This window comes from Larimichthys crocea, chromosome XXII (genome assembly GCF_000972845.2).
Source record: "Larimichthys crocea isolate SSNF chromosome XXII, L_crocea_2.0, whole genome shotgun sequence".
NCBI lineage: Eukaryota > Metazoa > Chordata > Actinopteri > Sciaenidae > Larimichthys > Larimichthys crocea.
In genome coordinates, this window is record NC_040032.1 from 10,504,198 (window position 1) to 10,523,147 (window position 18,950).

Below are 18,950 nucleotides of genomic sequence, written 5' to 3' on the forward strand. Positions count from 1 at the left end.
TTTTTTAGCCCTCAGAAGTCCTGACCTTGGACAGAGCTCGTTGTGGTCTGTCCGCTACATTACAGACACCCACTAACTGCAGTTCTCTAAATGACACCAGTGTATCTTCAAGCCTGAACACTGTGTATTTTAAGCGTTCTGGTACATCAATTATGTACTACCACAGCGGGGGGTCTGTCATAAAGCTCTAAACTTGTTTCTCTCCCTCCACCATGAATGTTAATTGCATACTGTGGCTGCATGCAATAAGAATTTCCTCCTCTCATTCATTTGCTGCATAGATGATGCATGTAACGGGAATCTGAAGGTTTTCCACTGTGAGTTGTCAGTGGCAGTGATGCTTGTGGCCGGGGGCAATGCTCCACTGTGCGATAAATAATATAAAAGAATGTCCATAATATGTACAGTATTTCAGGGTTTGTGCTTTTTTATTTGTATTTTTTATTGCATTTGTTAAGCAGTGACATAAAAATGGCTTTCCAGTTGATACCCCTCCGCTCTACTTCAGCCTCAACAAATATTTAATTCATGCAAACATCTGCCGCTGCAGCTGAGAGTTGCTCCACACACATGAGACTGAATACATTCATGCTGTTGGAAAGATGAGCTATTTTTCTTTGCCTTATGTTGAAGGCCAGTGTCCCTAAAATCAAAAATGGGCCATCCCAGGATTTGTGCATTGTTCTGTTGCACTGCCACTCAGGATCACTGAAGCTAATGAAGCACTGAATGGAGACCGTTGAGTACAAAACACCGAAACCAACAAAACCATTTGCAGCCAGTGTGCTCACACCAAGTACATTTGGACACTGCAACCTTTATGAGTCTCTTGTCCTCACAGGTGTAGCCCTGTGGCTATTATTTTCATTCATTCATATACAGATATTAAAATGTTTGTGTTGGTAATAAATAATAGTTCATGAAGTGTAAATATGTTTAAAAAAGTCTTTTCATATACAGTTAAAAGTCAGAGATAAAAGGGTGGTGTTAGTTTTAAAATCCATATGATTGTCAGCACAAAAGCTAGGAGACCACATTTGTTTGTGGGGTAGTGAAGCATCTCTTTAATCTCTCATCTTTGAATGTAGGTGGACCTTAGCCAGTCCTGTCCTCACCTTGTTTAGGTAGGAGGACCTTAGCCAATCCTGTCCTCACCTGGTTCAGGTAGGGGGGCCTTAGCCAATCCTGTCCTCACCTTGTTCAGGTAGGAGGGCCTTAGCCAATCCTGTCCTCACCTTGTTCAGGTAGGAGGACCTTAGCCAATCCTGTCCTCACCTGGTTCAGGTAGGAGGGCCTTAGCCAATCCTGTCCTCACCTTGTTCAGGTAGGAGGGCCTTAGCCAATCCTGTCCTCACCTTGTTCAGGTAGGAGGGCCTTAGCCAATCCTGTCCTCACCTTGTTCAGGTAGGAGGGCCTTAGCATCACCTACGTGCCGCAGCACATTAGCGACAGCAGAGGCTGCTTTATCGGCGTCCGAGCTGGATAGCTATAAACTGTAAAAATACTCCTAACTCCCAAGACGGACGGAGAGTTGTCCCGTCGTTTATGTATCAGAACTCTGAGAAGCTGCCAGAGGTAAATTCATGTGTTTAAATTAGTGCTGTCAAAATTAACGCGTTAATTTTGTCGCGGTTTGTCGCGGTTTTGTTTACTTCCGGTGGCGGCCGCCATTTTGGATGTGGCAAAGTAGAGCTTTGTTTCCCAGATATATTAGTGTGTGTGTGTGTGAATGGGTGTATAAGAGGCATTAACTTAAAGCCCTCACGGAGACTGCGCACTGCACGGTCGCCCACATTGCCCACAGCTAAAACCGGCCCTGCTTGTATTAGTTTACGGGCAGATCTGCCACATCCAATATGGCGGACGTAACGTATCGCAGCAACGGACCAACCTGCTCAATGAGGCATCTATGTATATGTCTATGATCTATCCTAACTAAAGGAGAGTCTATGTATATATGTCTATGATCTATCCTAACTAAAGGAGAGTCTATGTATATATGTCTATGATCTATCCTAACTAAAGGAGAGTCTATATGTCTATGATCTATCCTAACTAAAGGAGAGTCTATGTATATATGTCTATGATCTATCCTAACTAAAGGAGAGTCTATGTATATATGTCTATGATCTATCCTAACTAAAGGAGAGTCTATGTATATGTCTATGATCTATCCTAACTAAAGGAGAGTCTGTGCATATATGTCTATGATCTATCCTAACTAAAGGAGAGTCTATGTATATATGTCTATGATCTATCCTAACTTAAGGAGTGTTTATGGCGGAAAGATGGATAAGGACGGACTTTTAGAGGGAACATTTCATTTTAAAAAGTTGCCTGACGGCTCGTTGGACAAAAACAAGGCATTTGCACAGTTTGCAAAGCCGAATTTAAATTCCACAGAAGTAACACGACTTTAACATATCACCTCAAAGCAAAACACCCTGTCTACACTACAAGAGTGTGGCACTCGTCAGTATATTTCCTCATTCTGGCTTTTCTCCGTTTGCACTGTGCATATGTGCACCTTAAGCCAATAAAATGAATGAATTGAAATATACTTTCTCTGTGTTTATTCTACATTAATTTGATCATTTTACATAAATAAATATTCATTATAAGCTTCAGTCTCAGAAAAATGCATTTAATTTATTGATACATTTATTGATAGATTAATCGCGATTAATCGCGATTAATTACAGAATTTTTTGCGATTAATTAGTTAATTTTTTTTTTAATCGATTGACAGCCCTAGTTTAAATGTACTCAGTACTGTTGTGTGATTGTAATGTGTTGCTGCACGCTCTGTTTTCTTGCCGCTGAAACTGCACCTTGCCTTTTGCCCGTTTTCCATCTTAATCTCTGAGTGTTGCTGGACTCGTGAGTACACCATTAACCCTTTGCACGTGCTTTTGTTTATGCTGGTTTTTCGTTTTCGGCCTCCACGCTCACAAGCTTCGACCAGGCCTGCAACGTTTTTCATTAACAGCCCTGCGTGAATGTGTGTGCGAGTGTGGGCTGTGGACATTTGAGTTTACTTGTTTATTTTGATCTCACATTCTCTCACTGGGTTCATCATTTGTGTGCTAAACCTTCCAGAGCATTATATAGGAGTTTTGAATACTGTTATCAATGCATACTTAAAGGTCAACAGTGAACTATTTGACTCATTTGAACATCCAATTCGTAACTTTGTAATACATAATTATTGTTGTTTCCACTAAATCCTGTGTTGTACTTACAAGGGTGATACTTCTGGATAAATATATAATAGGTTAAAGTGAACCTTTACTTTAAAGGGGAAGTACCAATTTTGTGTTACTTCTTAACGTTATTGGAGGCACCGCCAGGTTATTTCATATCACATTTATCACAGGTAGCGCCATCTCCAGACGAACTCAGGCCCCGTCCCACTGTACTACAACACCCCAATTATTTGTCAGTCAATATTTCCTAGCTACATGGGACTGGGGTTACATAAATGTAGCTGCAAACTTGGTGACTTACTGCAGCTCCTGAAGAGGCTATTGTTTGTTTGAGTCATTCAGGGTTACATAAAATCAGATGGTACAAAAAAGCTAATTTAATAGTTTTCCTTACTCCAACTAGATCCAAGATCAGAACTGTTAGTGTTTGCGAGTTGTCAACAGCTCAAAATCTGTGGGTCAGAGTTCACCAAAATGAACTTAGTCTCTTACGTAATCTTAGTTTCTGCAGGCTGGAACTGGGAAGATTGCATTGAAATCCTTTTGCAGCCCAAAATCTGGCGTGATAGAGCCATGATTGTTTATTTTCAGGTGAGAATATTTGATTGACACCTGAAGAATTGCAATAAGACACCTGGTAATGCAAGTCTCAGTCCTCCTCCAGGTGCACTTTGTCAGGAGTGAAAATGTACTTAAATTATTTAGAAGGAACAAACATGACGACATTTTGCAGCCAGAGTCTGCGGCTCTGTGAGGCTGGTTAGATAAAGCTCACGATGACATGTTGATGTTTAGCTGTTTACCATGAGCAGTATTATAATTAAATACATGCTAATTAACTGTGAACGCAAAGTACAGCTGAGGCTGAGTCATTGCGTTTGCAAGTATTAAGGTGAATACATTTAATACATGATAGATCAGTTTGATAAATTCATTCTGATAGGTTTGGCAACAGAAGTCCTTGAGTTCCCGGAAGTTTAGTTTCATAACTAACTAGTTTGTATTCCAAGAGGTAGTGGGTAATGTTCTACACATGATAAGAAGATTGCATAACAGCTGATGACACTATTCTTTAGTTTCCATGTCAGAGTTGTCGCTCCTTCTTTAAGAATTCAACAACAGTATTTTGCATTTAAGTATTTAGGTATGCATGATTCAGGTGCCAGAGAAAAAGTTAATGAATTACCAATCCATTCATCATTAGGATGCATCCTGGTAACCATGGAAGTCTGTATAATATGTCTTGACATTTCAGCTGGGAGTTGTCAGAGTTAGAGCCGTGTCGCCAACATAGTTAGAAACTCAAAGATTTCATCAGTATACTGAGACCAAACCAAGCATGGACTGGATTTCTTATCTCTTCAGAACTGGTACTACTCTAAAAATCAGAATGGCAAAATGTGCAGAAATGTCTATCATGCTTCAGTAAACTTCCATCGTCTCACCAAGACTCCAATATCCAACAAGTGAGCGGCTTGAGTTCATACAAGTAAACTTTCTAACCACAGTTCAGATCGAAGTCAACAAGCCATAGGTATGCTGTAACCCTTTACTCTTTTTTCCAAGAGAACCTTCCTCTGTTTTGACATCGTAAGATGATTTTCTTCCATTTTAAAACTTGTCTGTGTACCTTGCTATCTGGTTCCAACCTCTGAACTCTCTAGATATTGTGTGGATGCTATTAAAATCAAGGGTCAGCTTTGTGTGAAAAGGCACTCTACTTGTTGGTAAGGAAGAGTGTAGCAGCCAGAGGTTGTCTTGGTCAGGTAGACTTCAAACTTGGTTTTCTGTCCATGTTTCTGGCTCCCTTATCTTGTTTATTTTACTGCACTTATGATGTTTTCAGCTATAAATATTTCACATGGCTCTTGAATCCCCCTGAGGTGCAATAGAAAAGACATCTCTTTTACATGAGTCTGTTGGGGAAAAGGGTGAAAAAGAAAAAACAAAAATCAATACCTACTTTGGTTTGGACATCTGGATTTTTTCCCAGAAATATTTATGCGTAACTGCCAGTCCAGTTCATCCACTCATAAGTATTTCAGTACTTTTACTAAAGTTTATCATCACCAGTTTCGGTAAAATTGACTTAATTGATTGGTGTCTGTACAGTTGACAGTAGTCTGAACCGAAGCCTGAGGCTGTAGGTCTGTTGTTGATGCATTCATGGCGAAATATGAGTCTCAGCCTCCTCTATGATAAATATTTCTCTGTGTGATTGTTTGACATTGCTGACGTCAACGTCATGATACCATCAGTGCAGTGCATAGATGAAATCTTCTGTGCTTTTAAAAATCCACTCCTGAGGAAAAATATTGCCCATGACAACACTTGGATTTAACCAGCCATTAGTGGAATTACAATGGAAGCACTAACAGGAATCCAGGATTGCAAAATACTAAATATATCACGACCAACACTTTAGGGTGTAGCAGTGTCAGCTGATTGGATACCACTTTGGTCCAAACTAGAATATTTTATGGAATACTAGATGGATTTCTATGTACTTAGTTTCAGACAGTCATGGTCTCAGAGCAGTGGTGGCTGGTGTTTTTTTTTTCTACGTGTGGCATCCAAACAGTGTCAGCAAACACACTTTTTGTTTGACCAAAAAAAAGAGAGAGAAAAAAGGTGGAGGTATCAAAACTGCATTACTTTGCAATTAAATATTTAACAATTATTTAATTCCAACATAAAAACACAGTAAATAACATCTAGGCAAACATATCAGGACACCGTGTTTTGGAAACCCACACAGGTGAATTCACCATAAAATTAAATATGTAAAAGAAAATGTTCATTTATTGAGATCACTAAGACTTCTGTGCAATTAGAAAAAAATGTGTTACTGAATGCATATAACCATGGCTGTGAAGTGCTCCAAGGTGCAGAAAAAAGTAAACTCCAAACTTGTGTTTCAAAACTGTGTGTGTGTTGTACAGCCGTACAACACATACAAACATTAATATTGCATGAAATACTAAATAATGAACACTGGATCCTGTCAAAGACAGTTACAGACATATAAACATTTTCTGCACTTAAATGAACCCAGTAAGTAAATTAAATTATGCTCAAAATAATTGTGGATCGTTATAAAATACCCAAAATAGTCCCAAGATAATCTTGTAAATATGAATTGACCTCATACAAATGGAAGTACATCTAAAACAGCTATGAAGAGTTTTGACTTTATCAGTCTTAGCATTTCCAGAAATGCTGTTGTGATGATGTCGCTGGTTGCATTCTGGATGGCAATGAACTTGAAAAATCGAACACAAGCACTCGCTAGCAGTTGGTGGAAATGTCAGTTGTCTCATCTCCTTGAATGGCAGTAAAACCAGTGCTCTTTACTTCCACTAGAATGTAATCCTTTACCTCTGACAGCAATGCAGTCCAACAGCTTGTGCAGTTTTTCACGTCCTCGCAAAATGCCAGTGTTGTTCAAGGAGTCGGTTTCATCATGCTGGCATAAGGCCAGCTCAGAAGTCCAACAAAACTTTTCAGAACTGATTATTTTTGGATGAGATGTGCCTGTTTTTATCCATGTCCTCTCCACAATCCCGTGGCCTTGTAGCCATCCAGCTGTGTTGCTAGAGCTTGACGGTATTATCCATGTATCCATGTGTGCCAGGGTTAAAATACAACAAAGCTTTTATAATAGTGTCCATGTTTTTTTTAACATTACACCTTAAAAGCTCATGAACACACTGAAGTTGGAAGGTCGTCGATGATAAGTGCAACTCCTTATCATCCTCTATTGTCCATCCATCCTATTCCAGAGAAATGAATTCTACCGCAAGCAAGTTGTAAGTAAAATATCACCACAACTGGACGTCATGGATTGCCATGAAATTCCATCCTGGCTGAATAATGATAATTTTGTTGATGTAACGTGCTAAGACATTAGAACATTTTTACATTAGCTACACTGTTTTTAGGAGGTTTTTAGACAAGCTTTGTAAACTGCTTAATTATTTAGGTAGAGGTAATGAATAAGACCTACTTGGACTTTTCACACTTCCAACGTCCTTTGTTCAAACTCAAATTGAGAGAAAAAGACCCTCTAGCAGCACCAACAACTTTCTTTTTTTGTGTTTTGTAAGAAAATGAGATTTTAATCTGCACGATGTGTACAAGATTGGCTTGCAGTGGTGCTACAGGAAAGTCACCAAAATTAATAGGAATCCTGACATGAATACCCTCAACCAATGACATTGCAGTTGTTGCTGAGGCAATGCTGTCTCCACTGGGAGAGGGGATGATGGGGACTGTTCTCCATCTCCAAGTAGAAGAGAGTACAAGGGCGTCCGGGTTGTTTAGTTGAATGTGTTGTCTTGCCTGACTCATTGACCCTTTATGTGACTGAGGTTTGTGCAACCGACCATGTCTCTGAAATATCAGGAGCCCGACTGTGTAATGATAAATGGCGCTGTCCGCGGTGCTGAAGTTAGAAGATGGGTTTGTAATTGCGCCCCTTTTCTCTAAATCCTGCCCTTGTGTCAGTTTCATCATGGGTCTATAATATTCTCTGTATCGGACAGAGTGGAAGACAAAGTATGTCAGCATCATGACCAAGGCCAGGTCAGAAATTAACCGTTCTCATGCACTAAATCTCATTGCTGTAACTGAGATTTTATTTGACAATGTAATATTGTACATTATTCAATGAATTCCCATGAAATCAGTTCAAAGGGCAAAAGATACTCCGCCCACACTCTCTGCTCGTAAAAGTAGAGAGAGAGGGTAGGAGGGCTTCCAAGGGGGAAGTGGTGAGAAGACTGCAGGTGGTCGGAGGTGCAGCATCGCTGGCTTTGTGAATCTGTGGCCAGGATGGCATCAAAAAGAATAGGAGGATGGCTTGACCTTTGTTATTTATTTATTTATTTATTTCAAAAAGAAATTATCTTGGTTTTGATTCCTGTCCAGACAATTAAATATGCATGAAGACTGGCTCATGTTAGAGATGAACGAAGCATGTGGACACAAAACCAACTGCTATTATTCACACGGAAGTAAAAATAGAAGCAATTTCATTGAATATCGTCATTACTTCTGTAGAGAATGAACAGAATCAAATAGCACCAATATCATGGTGCAGTGGGGGGCATGGAGGTGATGCCATTGGACCATCCCCCACGTTAAATGTATTCGGGTTCGGACCAGGACGACATTCATTACCGTGCTTAGATACCCGCAGTGATAGAACAACCAGGCTCATCCTGCCAGCAGATATTGTAAATGCTAATTGTCAGACAGTAAATACTGTATTCGTGCTGCAGAGCGCCCACTTAGAGGCCCGTGATAGACATTTAAGCACTGGAGAAAAGTCTCGCCGTCTACCTTCTAACTCCCAATTGGAGCTATCTCTTCCCTCACGCTTTCCTCGTTATATTTCAACCTAATTAATGTCAAAATGGAGTAAAAACAATTAAGGATCTGTCTCCAAAAGTTGTTGATTTCCTTTCCACTCTCCTCATTTCGCCTCATCGAGGTGAGCAGAAACTCCTAATGGCTGGTAAACATCTTTTGATTGTCTGATTGTCTCTCAGGACTGTGAGTGTACTGTAGCCGAGCGGAGAGGAGGAAAAAAAACTGAGGAAGAATAACTCAGTGCTTATGAAAACCAAAGAGAATAACATCTGTGCTCAAAGGAAGCAGACTGCAGCTTCCTCCACACAGATTCAGATGAAACATTTTTCAGATTCACAGTTACATCTTTTCTGCATTTTCACATTTCGCTCAGCTTATCGAGTCGCCCACGACGATGAGCCACTTGCCTTGTTGAGCCTACAATCCTCAAATTCTAAATGTAAAGGAATGATGGACAAGCCGTGCAGGTCAAGTGTCAGTAGTAAGCCATTTAGTTGTTGCTATTTCAGCTATTTTGACTGTACAGCTGTCTGTTATTAGAAGTCATGGTTTCACACTTTAGTCTTGAATTAATTAATGAGTATTTAGCTCGTAATGATCTTTTTCCGTCTTTAGTAACATAAATGGATGGATGGTCTCCTTTGGTCATCCTTCTTCAAATCATCTGCGTCTTTACAACCATCTGTGAAACTTTAATATTCTGGTTTTTAAGAGGAACCATAGGTGGTTAATTAAAAAGGCATAATTAATGCCACTGATTAGGCTAAATAACACCTCCCGCTAAAAATGACTAGTAAGTGAGAGTCATAGAGAGTTTTTTTTAGGTTGGAATTAGTACTTATAATGAGATAACATGATTGTATTGGAATAACTTTATGATTTATGAAAGGAAATCGCTCCACAGCTGCAGGCTGTATAAAACTCTAATTGATATATATACTTCATTATTATTGTCCTTTCATATTTACAAACAGACGAACGTGCAGTGAGGAAGGATATATGGCTACACTATCACTTCAGGCCATCGCACACTTACAGAACAAACTGCTTTTTACTGTGTCTTATTGCTTTTTATATAATCTGAACCAGGGGTGTCAAACCCATTTTAGTTTATGGGCCACATACAGCCCAATTTCATCCCAAGTGGGCCATATTGTTGCGTAATAACTTATAAATAACAACACCTCCACATTTCGCCCCCTTACTTTCAGTGTAAAGTGGTACAAGTACGTTCTGAAAACGGTCACAATTAATGAACCGTCCAATTACAAAGCAGAGAATAAACAGCCTGAGACGTCTTCGGAAAGATGAATGCAATTTCAACAATATGTTTCCACGTATTGTTTCCATTTCAATCAATGTAGCGTCATTACATGTACATTATGATTTACAGATCACTCTGGAACTATAGAGGCATAACACTTTAAGTCAACAATATATTATAATATAGTATTTATGTTCCAAAAACTTGTCAAGACCTAGAAATGATTTTTTATTCTCTAGCTAGCTTTCATAATTGCACATCTCATGGCTATGACTGAAAACACACTTTTCCTCAAACCTGCCAATAATTCATAAATCTTCTCTGCTCTCAGTTACTATTGCATGTTCTTGTATTTTTTTTTCTATAATTAGTCTCATAGTGGTGTTAAAACATCTATTTTTTTTGCCAGATGGGGCCACAGTAAATCTAGTGGTGGCACACCGGGGGTGGAGTGTGACTGAGCAGACTAGCTGGCTGTGCAATATTATTTTATTCAGTATTAACTATTATAAAAGATATACATCATTGATTTAATTTGACATTTAATTCAATAGAAGTAAGTCGTGGCTGAGTGGAGAAGACGCAGAAGCATATTCTTCATATTGAATCTCAATTATTGGCTGTTGAAATGTTACAAATAACTATTTAAGTAGACCATCCAAATTAATAATAAAATTCGATGTTTTGGAAACTTTCACACTCAGATTTGAGATGTTGGTCACACCACTATCTACTAGTGTGTCTACTGTGTGTCTACTGTGTGTCTACTGTGTGTCTACTGTGTGTCCATGTAGAAATCTGGACACCTTTAGATGCAGCGATGTGGCCAAATTATCCTCCTAGCATGCTGAGCAGCGACAGACAGAGTCACTTTTATTGTCTCACTCCACCAGAGGCAGAGAAAGAAAAGAAAAAAAAATATCTGACTTGATTTATTTAGATTGTTTCGCCCTGCACACAATCTCAGGCAGTGTATTTGCTTTGTGGAGAGACATGCTCGAACAGTAAGGCATCTTCTAAGACTACTCTTCCCCTGAAAATATGATTAATGAGCTGACAGCCATCAACCTTCACAGTCCTTATTGCTTTCATCCAAGGCCAATAAATGTGCTTTGAGGAACAAAATACAAAGTCTTAGAAACAGTGACACTTCCAGTGTGAATCTGAAAAAAGAAATTCCAGCAGCTGTCTTTTGTGTGCGCATGTATTTTTGTAATATCAAAGGGAGCTACCCTCTGGGCCAAATATGCTGCTGTGACACAATTGCAAAGCAAAGCACATGTATACATGGATACACAAATTCAAATAAAAAAAAACAACGTTTGAGGGGTTTTAATTGCATACACTGCTGAGAAAAAAACTATGACATGATGCATAATTATGTAAGGATAAACTGTTTTCAACCATCTCAATGCAGAGCGCTGAGATCTAAAGCATCTTCATAGGTCATAATTTAATCACTGAGCTCGGATTTTATTTAAATGAGTAGGTTTTGCTTTTATCTTTGGAACCTAGCTGAATTACACCCTTCTCTGGTTTTTAAGAAGTAATATAAAGTGTAATGTTTAGGCACACCTGCTGTCTTAAACTAAGCATCATGATCTTTATATATGGGACACTGTGGCTCACTTCTGGCTTAACAGAACTGGATATTTAATTTGTCTGGGGTGTGACAGCCTCTTGTGAGTTTTCCAGTATTTGTAAGAAGCTCAGTTTGGTCCTTGTTTTATTTCCAGCATTGAGTCTGTTTATCTGAGGGACCAAACTTGACAAAGGGTTGATACTGGCTAAATTGCCTTCGGTGGACTTGTCAGAAAGTCCATAAACACTTCATTCATGTGTTGGAGTGTTCTGCTTCTGTGTGCGTCGGAGCCTGACGACCTGCTCCTCCTGCGTCTCCTCTTCCTCTGGGTCCTGTCTTGCCTCAGAGGCCTCCATGGTGCCAGAAGTAAAAGTACTGTAACTGTAAATTACTCACAAACGTGTGAGTAAAATATTATGATATGATTTTTGTAACTGAAAATGGCTTAAACCTTCTGTTTGGCATACATGAGGGGAGGCATGCTTCCCGTCACGCCGGCTCCCACTGGGGGAGAAGCTGTTTTCTACGTCACTTCACAAACGAGTCTCTCAGTGACTCCCACCTTGTCTCACAATCTGTCTGTAAATATGAAATAAGTGAATTATCAAACACAGACTAGTATTTCTCTTATTTTACAGGTTGGATTTTTAAAATGTGCAGGTGCAGTTAATTCACTTTCAAATTAATCCAGTCCAATAAGAAAAAAAATAATGAATGTTAAAGTTCCTTGGGGGGGGACTACACTTAAAGAAAGGAAAATCATAGCCAGGTAATTGTTTGATTGTTATTCTCATAAAATTAATAAAATTAATCTGGAGCTCTGATTAATAATTAAATTAATAACTAAAAATTACCATAAATAGCTACTGTTGTAGTTAAAGGATTTGTAGTTCTTCATAATAGAGGTTAGCAGCATTCACTCTTGTGCACAAGATCAACCAGCATTTATTCAAATAAAATAAAAGCAAAATCACACAATGTGTAATCTAATTAAATTCACTACAGTGAAGAACAAAGGAGTGTGTGTGTGTGTGTGTGTGTGTGTGTGTCTGAGGGTGCACATTCCTGGATGTGTGCCATAAAGATTGTGTGTGTGTGTGTGTGTGTGTGTGTGTGTGTGCCTTTGTTCTACACGTCGTATGCTAAGCATGCACTGGCATGAAACACGTGTTACATCAGAGACAAAGAAACGCGAGGTCGGAGCTTTAAATTTGCTGCGTGTGGTTTGAATCTGATGCATGGTGTGTATGTGTGTGATCTGTGCAGGATAACGATGCCTCTGCATGCAAACTCACACTGGAAACATATTTACTTTAGGTTAGTGCTAACTAAGAACAGCTCTCTCTCTCAGCGATTTTAATAAAACACAGAGCAGACCTGCACAGGATCCTGCAGGAAGCACATTCACCGCCGTCTGTGAAAGTTTCTGTGGGGTACCTGTCTTCTAGCTTCAGCGACTGACTGCGTTGCTGCTAAACTAATGACTCATAAAGGTGAACTCGCCCAGCATGTGTGTCTGTCTGTGGGGTGAGTGTCGGTGCGTGGGATCATCATCAAGGGAAAAGGTGCCGAGCGACCTGTGGTGCTTCTGCTGCTGTCCAAAGTCCAATCCACCAAACAAACAAAAAAAATAGAGTTAACGAAAAGTAAAGTGTGAACTCCTGTGAATGATGTGTGTGAATTTAGAACATTGGTAAGAATATCAGATGTGTATGTCATGTCATGTCATTTTGTTTTTGTCTCAAAGCTGTACAATTCTAAGCAAAGGGCTTTGGCTCTTGTGTTTCTTGTCCTTCCATCGGTTGTTTGCTCTGGGCAGACCACACAGAGGTTCAGAGGAAACAGCAGAGAGGTTCTTTGAGAAGTGGAACTTGTCCTAATTGGATCGGTGCGATTGATGGGAAACATCTTCCTAAGAGCATCTTCTAAAGCTCGAGATATTTTAACAGTCTCGTCTTCATTATCGATATGTTAGATTGAAACTATCGAAGGCCAGGGTTGCATAATTTCTTTATTTCTCAGGCCACCAAATTCTCAGTTTCAGATGTAACTGCTGGGGGCTGATGATGGTGTTAGTGATGACTGAGCCTTTACTGCAACTATATAACAACTATACTTCTGTCATTCTGATGGCCCTCGATGCAGAATATCAGTTCAAGTGGATTCACATGGGAGAGGATTTCTGGATCAATGCTGGGCACAGGTCTGAAGGCTGAAACCCTCAAGGTACCTGACAGTGTGATCATACCTGCACTGGGTGTACCGAACATCTGGGTAACATGCCTTTCACAATGATTTGAGCTCTTGCGTTATCTCCCTCATTTGATGATGCCCTCCAGGATGTGTCATCTCCTGGAAGAGAAGAAGACGTATCTGATCCAGACTTTTACAGACAGTTTAACTCGAGACTTTCACAGGCAAGAAATGTCATGGAAAATGTCTTTTACATCTTAGCATCCAGGTGGCAAATCTCCCAGAAATAAAAAAATGTTCTGAACAACTTTCTTCTCAAACCCTCAGAGGCTCGGAGATTTCTTCAACCAACTTGCTGGCTCTTCACCACTTATCTCCGAGCAGGGCGGGGCCCAGAAGCTCGGCGACGTTGGATGATGTTGCTGTGCATCAGTGCTTCACGAGTAAAAAGACCTGATGTAAAACAAAGGATTAAATCAGGCTCAGTGCAGCTGCTACTGATAAGTTGATTGGCCCTGATAGTTATCTTTGAAATGGCATCACTATAGTAAATAAGAGTGACACGCACAGTTTGACGGCGGTATACTTTTGCCTTGAAATGGACCGGCGTTCAACATTCCAATTCCCTCGCACATGAAGTCACAACCGGTGTCTGTCTTTTATCAGTCCATAATTTAACACTGCATATTCAAAGAACATGTACCCAGTTATCTGTATCATGGCTATACATGCAGCGAAACCCACTGAGATCTCACAGAGACTAAATGCATACGTCAGTTCCAAAAGTCTCTTCATGACTGTGAGCTCACACACTGTGTCAGGCGTGCAGTTCATGTGTTTCACTTGGGAATTATTAAACGCACGCCGCCTTTGCCAAATATAATAATCACAGTGATATCGAGGGGGTGTCATCATCACAGGACTCGTGGCAAACACCTCTGCACTGGGAGAGGTGCTCAAACTTAAAAAAGCCAGTACACTTCACAAGAGTTCAAACTCACAGGCAAGAAACTTTTTGGAGTTGATTAGACAATTATTAGACAAGTGGTGTCACGGGGGGTTCAGAGACGGACCCAAACGCAGGGAATTAAACGAACTTACTTTAATAATAAAAAAGCGGCTGGATAAAACTGTTACAAGTAGACAAGGTGCACATTATTAAATCTGTTTTTATATTCTTTTTATATCTTCTGGGCTTGTTGGCTTAACGTTGTTTGGGGTTCCATTCTTGTCTTCCTGAAAATTATATTTGTTTAATCTATTTTGACATTATTAAAACTGAATTTGTTGAAATCCATTGAATTACTACACATTCCCTTTGCCACAAACTGTTGAAAATGTTAATTAAAGGTCAATCAGACTAAAACAAAGCATTTAGACTTTATTAGAGCTCTTATGGGGAAAAAATACATAAACTAAGTATTGTGTCAGGAGTCCTGTCATCACAAATACAGATTATATGAACATCCCTTGTATACAAGGACTCCCCAAACAGAAGTAATCCATGATTTTCCAGTAAAGTCTTGTGTAACATGTCATTACTCCAAAATCTAATCCATAAACAATCCTCATAAAACTGAGACAGAATTTTGGATCTGGTAAAGAGGACCCAGGGTCTCCAATAATCACCTTTAGTGCCACTCAGATGGAATGAGTTGGATGCTATTTGGAAAACTTTCAACCAATCACTGTCCCTCATCCTGAATATCTAATCGCGTTATCTCCTCCTGTAGTATTTAATCTGCCGGCCTTCTGTGTATTGGCTACTTCTCTTACATGGCTTCTGCTCCTCGTCCCTGTCTGACTGCTGTAACGCCTCCAAGAGCGTCCCGTCATCAGCATCAGGTGCCAGGACAACTCGGGCTTCTCAGCAGATCTCCGGTCCAGAGAGTGTCCATTCCTCATAATCTCTCACACCAAGCCCGCATGTCAGCAACCAATTTGGCTCTCGCCCTCCTCCCCCGCCACACACACACACACACACACACACACACACACAGTCCTTCCATCCCTCTGCCCCCCTGGGCGACACACATGAGGGCTCTCCTATGCCTTTTTGGCTTTCTCTCTCCTCCTCCTCCTCTGTCTGTTCTTCACAGCCTGTTTATTCAGCAGCTCCTTGGCAACGCATTCACAGCTCCACAGCCACCTCTTCCCAGCCTGCTCTGTTGGACAGGCAGCACATCCCGGCTGCCCACCTCTGCTCGAGACCAGTTTCCGCTGTACACAGACTCACGACCTAACCAACACCTAACCTCCCACCATCTCCTTTCGCCCTCTTCAGCACAGTTTACCCTCCGAATTTACATTCAAAAAGGCTTCAAACACAGGTTTGCTGAAGCCACTTGATCAAGTGTAGAGAGAAAACAGATTATTCCTGACTTTCATCTTAAAAACCCAAACAGGACCACACAGTGCTGTCAAAGAAAACATTCACAGTTTGCAGGACATGCAGTTCTCCTGTTGAAGAAGAAGGCTGGTTCAGCTTGGTTGCAAATGGCTCAGTGGTCAAATTTCACAGCAGCAGTGAAAGAAATCTGAAAGGAAAACACTAAATCATAAAAACAGGAACTCTGTAAGCAGCGTGTCCATGTGGACTGCTCTGTGCTTTGGATGTTTTTTAATCAACTATATGAATATCGGAGCCTTTGAAGAGCCATTGCAGTTGTGTATAGTTTGCTTTTTTAATGGCCATTTGTTCTTAAACCACTTCTACCCCCTGCTGTCCTCAAACAGCACACAGATCCACCAGTTTAGTCCACTACTGCTCTGGAGTCCAGGTTAGTAACTGCATGATTATAAGCTGTTGAGATATATTCAAATATAATCTTCAAGCCTTCTTTTGAAACTGTTCTCCCAATACAAACAACAGCAAATGTCTTCAAACAACGTGTGTTCCTACTGAAGTTCCAAAGACCTCTAGCAGTTACAGGCTTTATTACTTTTGTCAGCCGATTGCAAATGAGGCAATAACATTGTTACGGGTAGGAAGGCAAGTTTATTTGTACAGCACCATTCAACAACAAGGTAATTCAGAGTGCTTTGCGTAGTACATGAAAGACCCAGAGGGAAGAAAGACAAGACGATATGAAATGCATTTGTATAGGGTAAAATAAAACGTAATAGATAATAAGACAGAATAAACAGTTTAAGTGAGTTTGTTGCAGATATGTGGAGCATTAAAATTGGATGCTGCTCCTGCATGTTTAGTTTAAACACAAGGGACAGTGTGCAGACCTGTCCCAGACTACCTCAGAGGCCTGGATGCTTCATATTGTAGCAAGAGATCAAAAATATATTTTAATAGTAATTCGCCCGACACGGTTACTTACCCAGCTTCTAGAGAAATGGATGTCAGTTAATGTCAGTGTCTACCACAAGAGGCTTTTATGGTATTATTAGAGCACTGTATGATTATTTTGAACAGTTAGTTCCCTCTCAAAAAAGATAAGATAAGATAAATGGGAGGTTGCAGTAAAAATGCTTTTACATGAGAATCTACACTTGTGTTTCTCCGAGTATATAAGTTTCGTTAACATTTCTTTATAGTGAAAGCCGATCATGGTGTGGAGCATCACAATAACAATAGAACATTTCTGAAAATAATTATCGACACCAACAGCGAAACCAACAAAGACCTTAATCAAATCCTATTTTTCCAAAAATCATCATCAGGACACCTCCTGACGATGATTTTGGCAATAGTGGATTATTGTTTGGACTGGCAGAAAGAGGAGTACTAGAGCACACCGTATAAGCTTTTAGAAAAAGTATTTCAAAGGATATAATCATAACTCTGTGTGCGTGTGACGGCACACAGAGAACCACTGGTAGCTATAGTCTTCACTCGCTGTGATATTAATGTGGAACATGTGGGCTAAGTATTGAAAGAAAATGGGATGACCTTACTTTGCCTCTGCAGAGAACAAGAGGACAGGGAGAGGAGCAAAGGAAATGAGAAGTGCAAGAGACTGATGAGACACAAAAAGAGCCGAGCTACCGGAGAGGTGAGGGAGAGGAGAGTATCAGATAGACAGACGAGGTCCAGGACAGTTTGTCACAGTTCTTGTCACACAATAGAAGCTGTAAGACCTGGTCAAGTGGTCAGTTTATAAAATTGAACAAAGCATTGGCAATATACAATCTGCCATAATACTGCCACATGAATGTCAAAGCAATCATTTTGTCCTTAGGGTTTTCTACTCCTGCTGCTGAAAAAAATAATGATAATATGGTCGAATGAGAACTTAGATTACACTAATTTTGACTTCATGTTGTTTTCATGACATTGTGCAAACCAGCCTAAGCACAGTGTCTCCCATTTTATTTCATTTTAGTTTGAAATAACTTCAAAATGGGGCAATTATCAGGTGAAAATCTAGTTCTGGGCTGAGCCCCCAATGCTTTGAGACAAATTTTGGCTTTATAAACAAGGGAACAGGGGAAAAACGTGGATTTCTTAACACTATTGGCAGGTGAATGCAAGAGCATTTAAAAAAAAAAAAGGTTGCAACACATCCTCAACACATGCTCCTCTCCTCCCAGGCTGCATTCTCTTGTTTCTTAGTTTGGCGTGACTCCCTCACACATGAAACACAAGGAGTTCTCAGATCTATGGTTTCTGTTGCCATGGAGGGTTGCTACTGTTATATACCTCTTCGTCTTCTTTCGTGAGTCTGCCACAGTCGCCTACAGGTACGCCTGGGAGATACATGCACCAATCAGCGGACCATAAATGCTTATCTGTTCCCTTCCCTAAAGACAGTTTCACTCTGCCCGGTCTCATGTTGCCACTCTACTTTGTTTCCAATTTCTATCTGTCTCCTGTTATGCCTGCTGCTGCTTTATCGCTCTGTTATGTATATGTCTTAGTTTTAACAGTATAAAACCAGAGACAATTTAGAAAGGAGCTCGTGCAAATGTAGCATCGTTTGTATGTATGTGTGTCGTCTTCAGGACATTAGTGGCAGTCCAATTCACTCCAACGCAGGATGTGAATGTAAGTACAGATTATGATTAATTCTTGACCACTTAGGTAAATATTGGACCAATTTCTTATGAACCACACAACTTCTAAACATTCTGCCACTAAAATGCCATTTTTAACCACAATTAAGAGAAAATATGTCTGGTTTCACCAAAGATGATATACAAAAAAATCATTGCAATTTAAATATTGTTTTTTCTGAATCATACCCAGTAAGAAGACAGGACGTGTATACCATTTCATACCATTTCATACCATTTCATACCATTGCAGCAGCTTGTTAAATGATCTTCTGTTATCATATACACATCATAAAAACAATGTTTATATATATATATATATATA

The 18,950-nt window shown here is 40.0% G+C and overlaps 1 long non-coding RNA gene across 1 annotated transcript; it reads left to right on the top strand.

Moving 5' to 3' along the window:
* Positions 1 to 1,467: 1,467 nt before the first annotated feature.
* Positions 1,468 to 13,839, top strand: LOC113744318 (uncharacterized). The gene is made up of 3 exons (XR_003461438.1): positions 1,468 to 1,575; positions 13,571 to 13,651; positions 13,765 to 13,839. It is a non-coding gene; the product is annotated as an uncharacterized LOC113744318 (long non-coding RNA).
* Positions 13,840 to 18,950: the final 5,111 nt, after the last annotated feature.